The sequence below is a fragment of the Diplotaxodon limnothrissa genome, linkage group LG11, assembly GCF_057381915.1.
Source record: "Diplotaxodon limnothrissa isolate DT_005_m linkage group LG11, D_limnothrissa_male_GT1.1, whole genome shotgun sequence".
NCBI lineage: Eukaryota > Metazoa > Chordata > Actinopteri > Cichliformes > Cichlidae > Diplotaxodon > Diplotaxodon limnothrissa.
This window is the reverse complement of record NC_140606.1, coordinates 4,569,814-4,581,903: the sequence shown is the minus strand read 5'-3', so window position 1 is coordinate 4,581,903 and position 12,090 is coordinate 4,569,814.

Genomic DNA, 12,090 nt, shown 5'->3' with positions numbered 1-12,090 from the left:
ATCACGGATACAAGCGGCAGAAATGAGCTTCCTCCGAAGGGTGGCTGGCCTCTCCCTTAGAGATAGGGTGAGAAGTTCGGCCATCCGGGAGGGGCTCAGAGTAGAGCAGCTGCTGCTCCACATCGAAAGGAGCCAGCTGAGGTGGTTCGGGCATCTGACAAGGATGCCCCCTGGGCGCCTCCTGGGTGAGGTGTTCCAGGCATGTCCCACCGGGAGGAGGCCCCGGGGCAGACCCAGGACACGCTGGAGAGATTATATCTCTCGGCTGGCCTGGGAACGCCTTGGTATTCCCCCGGATAAGCTGGAGGAGGTGGCTGGGGAGAGGGAGGTCTGGGCCTCTTTGCTTAGGCTGCTGCCCCTGCGACCCGGCCCCGGACAAAGCGGATGAAAATGGATGGATGGATGGCCCGAAGAAAGAGAAAAAGTGTCCAATTCGCTCACCACAGCCGGCTGTTTTGACATCCCGGGATCCGGCTGCGGGGTGACATGACTTCCTCCTCGGTGATGGCTCCAATGGGCCGGGCAACTCCAAGTCCGGCGGGCTGGGCAGCACATCTTTCTCCGAGTTGGGTAGGTGAGCGGTAGCAACAGGGGGATGCAGATGAAGCTCATTAAGGAAAAACTCCTGTATGAGTGGGTGAAGTGAGTCCCAAAGCCAGTGGAGACCAGAAACCAGTCGCTGTAGCCGGTTCGCTACAGCACGCTGAATTTCCTCCCCTGGATGATTCAGCCACAGGTCACATAATTTATCCACTGAATAAATTATATCCTCCCTGAGCTCATCAGACGGGGCAAGTGCTGTTGGGTCCATGTACTGGTCGCGTCGTTCTGTCGGGGAATGCTGTGTGGCAGGCAGGAGTAGGACCCAAGATGCAGGTACTCAGACTCGAGGGATGAACTCAAAAAACTCAGCTTTATTTGCTGACAGTGGAAAAGCATACAAAACTAACAATGGCTTGTACAATCTCACCACAATGTGCATGTGGGACCACTGGGAGATATCCTACAGTTTTTGGCACTGGGACAGCAGATTCTCTGGGTACTGTGGATTGCAGGGCATGTATGGATTGGGATTGTTCCAAAACATCCACTATGTGCTTGATTGGATTATGACATGTGGAATTTGGAGGCCAATGCAACTATGTGGCATTTTTGACCAATTTTGTGGTATGCTTAGAAAGGCTTCTTCTGTGGGGAGTGGCACTGGAGTCTTAGCCTATAAAATCATTCATGTCATTCCTGTGCTTTCCAATTCATCTATTACTGGTTTTAATATTGATTTGTGTATGGTATGTAAATAAACTTTGGACATAAAGTAGAAGAAAATTAATAAAGAAATCTTTAGGAACAATGCATCCAAATGCAGAAAACTAACAGTTCTTTGCTTAGCTACAGCGGAGGGACAGGCTGAAAATGAGTATAGGAAAGGTAGTAAATAGGAAAAGTCAAATACCTAGCTCTTGCTGTGCGTTCAGCTACAATTATTAAACAAAAACTATTACTGTTGGAACTGAAGAAGTACATTATATTCAGCAGAAGAAAGAAAGAAACTTCTTGTGAAACGGCATCAAAGTCTAGAAAGTAGGAGGGTATCGAGATCAAGCTGTCATGACCACACAGTGATTGTGAATCGTTTGTGTGAGACTGATGGTTACACTAATGCTTATATACCCATGATTGGTCATTACCATATTATTGTTCATTTTTCTTGAGTCAATGTTTTTTTTTGCTTTTGGTTACGTATTTACTAATATGACATTCCCTCTCTTTTTAAACTAGTTAATTTTATTAGCTTATTCATTTATGAGTTGATCAGGTATGACATTACCAGTGTCAGAAAGGTGCACTGTCATGCTATGCAGATGGCATTTGCTCTTTCCCCATCTTTTCCTGAGGTTATTTATTTTTCATTACCTTTTCACTTACCATGAGTGAAAGATTCAGACATTTCCCCTTCACACACAGGAAAAAGACTGTTATATAAGATAATAAAAATATACATTTTAAAGAACCCAGAAAGTCAAATTTTTATAATTTACTCTTTCAACAACCTCTATGCCTGTCATCATAACACTCTCAGACAAATTGAATATTGTACTTTTTTATCTGTTGGAAAAAGGGAGGAAATCTGCTCTGAATAAAAACCTGTTTTGTTTTGGGGCGGGGGGGGGAGTCACAGTATAAAATAAAATAAAAACTTAATCAATCATTTCCTAGTGGGTGGTTTAAATGCTGCCAGGTTTTCAGCCTGAGCTTTGTAAGCTGATTTATCATGTATGTGTAGGGGCGATCAGCCCTGCTATGTAGGGGTGTGGGAAGGCACAAGTTCCCTTGAACGACTGTGAGGTCATAGGATCCGAGACTGTGACCCCCCTAGTGCAAATGACCCTGGTACCTAAAACTGTAAAAATGTTTTCACCTGTCTGGCTGCTAAAGGTATGGAAGATGGGCTCCATACCTTTAACAGCCAGAAGATATGGCGGGTTGAGGGATACGGTGGCTGCCTGGACAACAGTGTAGGACAACAGTGTAGAACAACAGTGTAGGACAATTCCCCTCTGATTTTCTGTACCAAACCAGGCAGGATGCCTCTTACTCCAGAACAACTTGGGTTAAACATAAATTTGAAACAGTCACTTCCATAGAACATAACACTTGAATTTGTTCAGCATGGATTTGGTGAAAAAGAACTCTGACATCAAGAGTGGTGCCATAACATATGGAAAGCCAGGAGCTTTTACAGGGTGTCAAGTAAGCACAACAACTGTGGCCTCACCTGTCTAAAGAGCATTGTTTCAACAGCCTCCTGGCAACCTTTCCAAACAAGATTCCTGTCTCAGGCATCCAATCATTGCAGTCTTGACTATTTAGAAAGAAGGCAACTGGACTTGGTTAATCATGAAGATGTTTTGCTTCTCATCCAAGAACCTTCTTCAGTTCTAAAACAACTGGTAGAGAGTCTCGGGTATTTGATCCACAGTGGGGGTTGCCAAACACAAGCTAAACAACATAGTTTATGTTGTACAGTGAAGTAGGGCATGCCCAGACTTTTAGACAGAAGACATAAAGAACCACTCCACAATCACATGGCACAACATACGGCAAGGAAGAAATGACTTTTTTCCAAGAATGCCAATGTTCACATTTCAGCCAGAGAAGACAGATGGTTTGACAAAGAGGAGAACGCCCTCTGTGAATGGCCATTGTTGAACAGAGGCGTTGGCTTACACCACTGTCTATCAGCTCTTTACAGTTCAGTCTTGAGATCCTTTACCAGGTGTTTTAACCCATATTCACACCTTACTATTACTACTTTATTATCTAAGCCACTATTTCAGGGTGTTGCTAAGCTTCAGACTTTGCTGGATTGTTAACCGACTAACAGTTAGTGTGGGGAGAATCATTCTATGAGAGTGGCGAGCAAACTGTGTCTGAAAAGAGGATTTCTAGGACAAAACAATTAAGGAGAATTACGAAAATTGGGAAATGGGATGATCACTTAATTGACTTTGTGTTGAACTGCTGTTGCGCTGCTTCACCGTAAATAAGTTCACTCTCACATTTAAAAATAAGAGTTCGCCTGAGTTCTGCTTTTGCCAAGTGGCACCATTACACAGGGTTTTACAAAAGTTTCACACTAGTAATGCCCTAAGCCTTTTTTTTTCACACCTTGGCTCATGTGACAAATCAAAAAAATTATCGATGACCCTTACAACCACCTCAAGCCGGACAGGCCCCGTATTAGAAGTTAAATACCTGGGACTCTCCCGTTGTTTTAGAACAGCGAAGGAGTCTTTTGGATGAGAGGTGAAATGTTTTCATAAAACTAGGAAAGTCCAAGTTTTGTCTTTTTAAGCACCAAAGAATTTCCTAATAAGACTTGTTCAGTCTTTTTTCTGATGGTACTGTCATTAGCTTTAACTAACATTTAACATGCTATTTGACGCTGTATGAGATGTAGTGTATGGACATAGCACATGGCATCAATGACACACAGTATAGCCTGTGTGTTGCCCACATGTGAACTTGTGTACATCTGTGGGTCAATCCATCCAGCATATTGTCAGAGGGGTTCTTAGTGCATGCTGTGAAAGCAGAGGTTTATGAAAAAATCTTTAATAGTAAAATGTTGTACAGTGTGTCAAATGTGGAAACGTATTCGCTGTCGTTTAGTTTATATAATCTTTCAATGGAAAATCTAAAATAAGCTAAAAGTTTGGCATTTGAGTGTGTGTGTGTGTGTGTGTGCGTGTGTGTGTGCGTGTATTACATGTAATTAGATAATATATTTAAAACTTTAATTACAATGTTAACTTTGAATTAAGTTTAGCTGACTAAATTGAATTTTAGTGAACTCATTAAATTATTTCAAAACATCATTGTTTATATGCCAGTGTATATTGTATTAAGTGAGAACATTTCCCAGAAATTCTTTCCTTTATCATATGAGAAAAAATACATGATGTTTTGCACATCTTGTGTCACAGGAGTCAGATGCTCTTCTAATCAATGCAAACCATGATGAAGCCTGCTCCTGCAGAGCTAAACCGTGCTCAAACCAATGTGGAACACTATTAAGGGACTGACAGTGATTTACAGTGCTGTTAAAAAAATAATTACTATTAATACTGTTTTTCTTTAAAGTTAATTGAATTCAATTTATAACATTTACAAATGTACACACAAGAGTTTGTATCGTAATATAAGGTAGAAGCAATTATGCAGTTAGACTTCACACAAAACCTAAAGTGGGTTGAAAACTGTGTAGTAGGTCAACACCGAAGCCACTTTTAGCATGATGTATATATACACGTGTTTAGGTTTAACTGAAAGGATCCTTAACCGTCCTAGGATTAGGGCTGAATCAGCATGAAAAACACAAAAAAAAACCAAACATTTGAACAAAAAAATCCCGCCAGAAACTAGAAAGAAAGAAAAATATAGTCTGATCTCCATCTGAGTCACACTGATAGATATGCAGTCTGACCAAACCAACTCTCTGGGAAACTTAGTCATTGTGAATGAATCTGTGTTAAGTACTGTAAGTTGTAGAAGTTCATTTAGTAGCAATAATCTCTTAGTCATGTCCTGTTGTTGCCTATGACACTGGAACAAAAGAACCACTAGAAGTTCCTTTTATCAATATTTCATAAATAATTTGATTGAAAAGCTATCTTCATGCTTTAACAGATTAGATTAAGGTTAGGGAGGCTGCATGAAGATAGTGGTTGTTTGGGTTTGGTTTTGTTAGGATGCCTGGGTCGTTGACCCAGGGTATTTGAGTTTATTATATTATTTATACTTTTTAGTCTTTGGTTTCTTTGAGTTCTGTCTTATGGTTTATGTCTCTGTCTTCTTTAGTTGCTCTGTCTCCCCTATCACCTGTATCCCCTTGTCTAGTTCGCGTCTCTGTGTATCCTTAGTTCCTATATCCCCGTGTTCAGTCAGTGTTTGTGTCTGCCTTGGTCCCACGTCTCTGTTCCCTCTGTAGTGCCTGCATGTGAGTCTGTGTTATGTGTTTCCTGTTTTACTTTGAAGGTCTCTGTCTTATCTCAGTGTGTTCAGTTTACGCTTCTTTGGTCTCGTCAGTTCTGATTTGTCCCAGCTGTGTTTTCCTCTTGTTACTCATTCCCTGATTGCTCCTTCTGTGTATTTAAGCCCTGTGTTTCTCTGTGTCCGTGTCGCGATCTACCGTTTTCCTAGCTGTGTGTTCTGTCATTCCTCCAGTTTAAGTTTGTTTTGAGTTTTTTCAGTTATGTTATATTTTGAGTACCAAATTAAAGCCTTTTTGAGTTCACGACTGTCTCCGGAGTCTGCACCTTGGGTCCTATTCCTGTCTGCACACAGCCACACCTAACAGAAGATCGCGACCAGAACATGGACCCAGCAGACTCCGTGTGGTATCGGCGACCCGCAGTTTCTGCCTTCCTCAAGGAGAGCGTGAGGCAGGAGTCTAGGCATGCCCAGGAGCTCCAGTCACCCTTCTATGGGTCACGTTTGGCTTTGGGAGGGCCCCGCAGCCTCCAAACTGCCAGCTCCTCGGGCGATCAGGTTGAGCACGTGCTCATTTTCTCCAGTCGCTACACCTCCGCCTTCACCCCTGGATTACCAGTCCGACAAGAGGGTTAAGCGGCGGAGGAAGAAAGATTACGTGACGCCAGACGTTAGACTCACTCCACTGCAGTCCTTTGCTCTGTTTTTGGGACTGCAGCGTTCTGAGCTTCATAAACTCTCTGATTCCTCATCGCAGCCCGGTCCGTTGGAGGATTTACAGCCCAGTTTGCCACCCCCCACTTCCCGGAGGAGGCGACGCTCACACCGTCACCACTCTTTTTCTGCGGAGCAACTCCCGGTGGTGAGTTATGATCGCTTTCGTTCCTCTGAGCTGGAAAAGAACAATCACATGAACACTGCTAAGACTGAGACTATTAAGACTGTTAGACGTGGTGGTGGGAGGAAGCTAAAAAACATTTTAGAGAAGTCTGTGTTTGCTGAGCCTGCTCCTTCGCACCATTGTGTTCCTGCTCCCAGGGCAGCTCGGGCCCAGCATTCCCCTGCACCTGTTTCAGTGCTTCAGGTGAGGGAGGCTGAGGTCCAGCTGGTCCCTGCTCTGGTGTCCAGGCCGGCTGAGCCTCTGCCTGTCGCTGCACCCGTACCAGCTCCTCGGGTGGGGACAGCAGCTGCCCAGCCATTGACGGTGCCTGTCCCGGCTCCCAGGGTGAGGATGACTGGGAACCAGTTCGCTCCGGCACCCGTTCCTTCTCCTCGGGTGGGAGTGGCTGGTGTTTGGCAGGTACCTGCACCTGTTTCTGACCTCGCTGGAGGCTCAGGTGAGCCCGTCCAGCAGTTTTCTTCAGGTTCTGGAGGCTCAGGGGAACTAGCTCAGCTTACTGCTAATCCACCGCCTTACCCACCATTACTACCATCTTTACAACAGTCGATACATATTAAACTTCTCTCCATAGCTCAGACTTTAGCTCACCTATCAGCTCAGTCACCTGCTCAGTTCTCACCTCAGTCATTTACTCCACCGCCTGTTCCTGCTGGAGGGTCCGAGGGGCCCGTTCAGCCACCTGTCTCCGCTGGAGGGTCCGAGGGGCCCGTTCAGCCACCTGTCTCCGCTGGAGGGTCCGAGGGGCCCGTTCAGCCACCTGTCTCCGCTGGAGGATCCGAGGGGCCCGTTCAGCTACCCGTTTCTGCTGGAGGGTCCGAGGAACCGCTTCAGCCGTCTCTTCCTGCTGGAGGATCCGAGGGGCCAGTTCAGCTTTCTGTCTCCGCTGGAGGGTCCGAGGGGCCCGTTCAGCCACCTGTCTCCGCTGGAGGGTCTGAGGGGCCCGTTCAGCCTCTTGCCTCGTCAGCTGGGGGTCCGGGAGGACCCAGCCAGCACGTCCCAGTGTCTGCTGATGGTTCTGGTGAGGCCATTCAGCCACCACCGGCTCCACCGCCTGGTCCGGCCTCAGCCTCTGCAGCTCCGCCTGGTCCGGCCTCCGAGTGTTCAGCTTCGTCTGCTCCTGAGGTCTCCATGCTGTCTGTTCCTGCTCATCCTGTCCGGCATGCTCGTCCTGCACGTCCTGTCCGGCCTGCACATCCTGTCCGACATGCTCGTCCTGCACGTCCTGTCCGGCCGATGACTGGACGTCGTTGCCGTCATGGACAGCTCTCTGAACTACGCCGCCGTCATGGACGGCCCCCTGACCTGCTCCGCCGCCGGTGCCTCCCGCCCGGCCGGCCTCCTGACCTGCTCCGTCGCCGCTGGTGCCTTCCGCCTGGCCGGCCTCCTGACCTGTTTTCTGGGCTCTTGGACCATCAGCCTCCGGGCCGCCCCCCTGACCTGCCCGGGTTTGGACTGTTGTGCCGTCAGCCTCCGGGCCGGCTCCCTGAACTTTTTCGAGACTGTTGCCTGGGCCTCTGCGCCTTTCATGGGCTCTTTTGTTTGTTTGCTTTTGGACTATGCCTGGGCCTTAGTGCTGTTGTTTTGGACTTTGTTCCTGTGTTTTGTTATGTTGCTTTCTGGGCTCCATTGTTTGCGGGGTTTTTTTGTTTCTGGCTCCTTGTTTGGTTTTGTTTCGAGCCCTCCATCCTGTTTCCCCCGCCGCCTGCCCTGGTTGGGTTTTTTTGTTTTGGTGTTTTGGTTTGGGCTGTCTGGAAGCCAGCCCTTAAGGGGGGGGTACTGTTAGGATGCCTGGGTCGTTGACCCAGGGTATTTGAGTTTATTATATTATTTATACTTTTTAGTCTTTGGTTTCTTTGAGTTCTGTCTTATGGTTTATGTCTCTGTCTTCTTTAGTTGCTCTGTCTCCCCTATCACCTGTATCCCCTTGTCTAGTTCGCGTCTCTGTGTATCCTTAGTTCCTATATCCCCGTTTCAGTCAGTGTTTGTGTCTGCCTTGGTCCCACGTCTCTGTTCCCTCTGTAGTGTCTGCATGTGAGTCTGTGTTATGTGTTTCCTGTTTTACTTTGAAGGTCTCTGTCTTATCTCAGTGTGTTCAGTTTACGCTTCTTTGGTCTCGTCAGTTCTGATTTGTCCCAGCTGTGTTTTCCTCTTGTTACTCATTCCCTGATTGCTCCTTCTGTGTATTTAAGCCCTGTGTTTCTCTGTGTCCGTGTCGCGATCTACTGTTTTCCTAGCTGTGTGTTCTGTCATTCCTCCAGTTTAAGTTTGTTTTGAGTTTTTTCAGTTATGTTATATTTTGAGTACCAAATTAAAGCCTTTTTGAGTTCACGACTGTCTCCGGAGTCTGCACCTTGGGTCCTATTCCTGTCTGCACACAGCCACACCTAACAGGTTTAGGGCGATGAACTGCTTTTCAATTTTGCAGTTAATCTAATGTCCATCACTGGTCCCCAGGTCTATTGATTTCCCATTGCAGAGTTGCGAGCTTCTCCATGATTTTATCCATATTGTGTTCATTAAGTACAGTCTAAGTACTTGTGGCTCTACCCACTGCTTCAATCAGTCCGGCCAGCCTTGTGGTATTTTGAGCAGCTTTAACTGCTTTCATTAGTTGTCGTTAAGCCAGGGCAGTGCCAGCTCAGATCAGCAGGAACCCTGTTATCATGGTTCCGAATAGGTAGATGTCTTCAATGTCCTCCATTGAGAGTGTTGCCAGGCACACGATACACCGCTTCTCCCAGCCGTCCATCGTGTTTCCAGTAACAAACGTTCCCGCAGGACAATCAGGCTCCCCTTAGCCTAGGCTTCTCATCAAGAAGAGCGTGTCAATTGCTCTTAGAGACCAGTAGATCAATTATACTCTACAGGTGTTGAATTTATGATGGCAGAGAGCTTCTTTCTTAATGACCGTGCTTTAATTTTTGGAAGGTTGCCGGTTCGATCCCCAGCTCTGTCTGTCTTGGTCGTTGTGTCCTTGGGCAAGACACTTCACCTACCGCCTACTGGTGTTGGCCAGAGGGGCCGATGGCGCGATATGGCAGCCTGGCTTCTGTCAGTCTGCCCCAGGGCAGCTGTAGCTACAACTGTAGCTGCCTCCATCAGTGTGTGAATGTGAGAGTGAATGAATAGTGGCATTGTAAAGCGCTTTGGGTGCCTAGAAAAGCGCTATATAAATGCAATCCATTATTATTATTTGATCTTCATTTTTGTTCTTTAAGGCTTTTTTTAGATTTCAAATAGACTGTTAACTATAAGGCTAAAATGACAGGTTCAGGTGTTTCTATACAATTATTTTAATAACTTTTATCTTTAAACTGACGTAAATGTTTGATCGTGCAGTAGATCATGAGAAACGTAGAACATTTGACTTGTTTGAAGCAGCAATGCCATGACTTTCTTTATTCCTGTTATATTTTGGTGATGGAGGATGGCGCCACTTCCTGACCATAGACCTCTTCTTGTTAAATTGGAGTTCTTCCTTGTTTTTTTCACCAAGTTGAGCTCATCAGATAATTTGCATTTCCTTTCTACCTTACAATATAAAGTGCCTTCAGACAACTGTTGTTGTGAATTATACTATTGCCACATGCTTGATTAAAACTGAATTGGAATTGTGCTTTACTTACTTTCACCTCTCCAAAATGTAACACAAATGTAAACAACTTCCCATAAAGCTGGAACTGAGTACTATTTTTTAATGTCTCCAATCCATCCAGGGTCACTGGGCCATCAGATCGGTCAATATTCTTTATACTTTTAAGGCTGAATTATTGCTTTAAACTGAAACTGAATGGAATTGATTCTGTCACACACAACAGAACAATCTGTCTCCTGTTTGTTGTGCTTCGAGGCTTCAGGATATTAACTTTACCTTGAGCCAAAGTAAACTGCAGTATTGATATGTTATGCTCTCTTAAACAAAACAAACAAAAAACACAAAAAAGAAGCCAAACCATTTCTTATTTTCTTATTGACTAGCTATAGTACAAAACATGTGGGGACTACTTTTTGGCAGTGATGCAACACTTCTTTAAAGCTTGCAGCTGAGACATCTCAGTCACTGTAAAGCTGAAGCCACCTTGCTTGGCATGATCTCTGTTGAAGGTGTCTCTGTCAGCTTATTAGCTTCCAGACAGAGTGGCCGTCTCCATGGTTCCCAAACCCAATTAAAGAGGTTGTTTCAATTAGAAAGCAGAGAGAGCTCGGGTGTGATGGATACGAATGGCGAAGGCCGTGGCCTTACCCAGCAGGCAAGCAACTCCCTCTTGTCCCTGAGCTGCCAGAGTACTGTACTTTTGTACCTTAATTCAATGTGTATAGACACCAGTCATCTAAACAGTGTTTCATTAAGCCCACATGCTGGAATTTCTGCCAAATTAACTTTCTAGGGATACAGCATGTGTAAATTAAAACCACTGAAGTAGTTTATGGGTATATGATAACGGTGTTTAGTATTAACACTTCTTAACGTGTGGACTGAAATCCCTTTTCTTACACAGTGTTACCTATTACACCAGACTGCTTCTTCTATTGTTTGCCTTCCTGAGGCCAAAGCTGTGATAGAGAACAAACACAGATAACACATCTTTTGAAACTTCCCCTCTAATGGTTTACTTGATCCCTACAAATCCACACATGCTATTGAAGTGGAAAAGAAAACACCATCATAGATCACCAGATCTTGTTTCTGTGATGACATGATGTGTTCTGGGGGGTGAGGAAGATAGTGTCAGCCTGCTAACTGCTCCACTTTATTACTGTAGGATGCCATTAGCCAGTTTGCTTCAGTGCAGCAGTGGTGTCATAATTTGTAATCAGTAGAAAACATACTGATGTGCTCCGGCATAAGTGCTGACGGAACATTGGTGGTGTATTTTAACTAGCTGTATGTTTGTTTAATGACAACTGTTACTGACAGCAGTCATGAAGTTGTAAAAATCTGGGCTTTTGATAAGGAAGCCTTGTTGTTTCATGTCCATCCAGAGGTTTTGGTCAAGTGTTTTCTCATCCAAACCACTTTAGACTAGACTTGGGAATGAAGCTTCATCATATTGCAAAATTCCTCATGAAAGAAAGACACTGTTATATAGAGGCATGTTTAATGTTTGTAATTTTTTTAACTACTATTACTAATACAGTTACATCAAAAATCCCATCTTGTGTAACTGTTAGCATTGCTGTATTACTGCATTCCTGCATTCTCACTTTTGTAATCTGTAAACTTTAAAACAAGAACACACAGGTTATATACAGCTATACACCTAGTTTATTATTATTATTATTATTATTATTATTATTATTTAAAAATAAAAGTTATGCCAACGTCAGACACGCAACTTTGTGTTCTCTTTCTTTTTGGTTTTTTTTACCTGTCCTGTTCGTCACTGTAGCAATCAGAATTATTGTACGAAAGCCAAGAGAAATGCGGATTTATTAGAGTGGATTATTACAGCTTTGCCATATTGTTCTTTATTATTATTTATTTATTTATTTATTTTTAACTTTTAAGTTATTACAAATGGAACGGATATAACTTGGAAAGGGAAAGATGTAGACAAGAGAAGGTCAAGAATAGGAAAGGGAAAGAAAAACCGAAGTTAGCTCACTCCTGGTGCCTCAGGAGGCCGCCAGGAGTGAGCCAGTACACACCTGAGCGTCCAGCCCCGGACACCGAGAACTACCAATGAACCGATGGT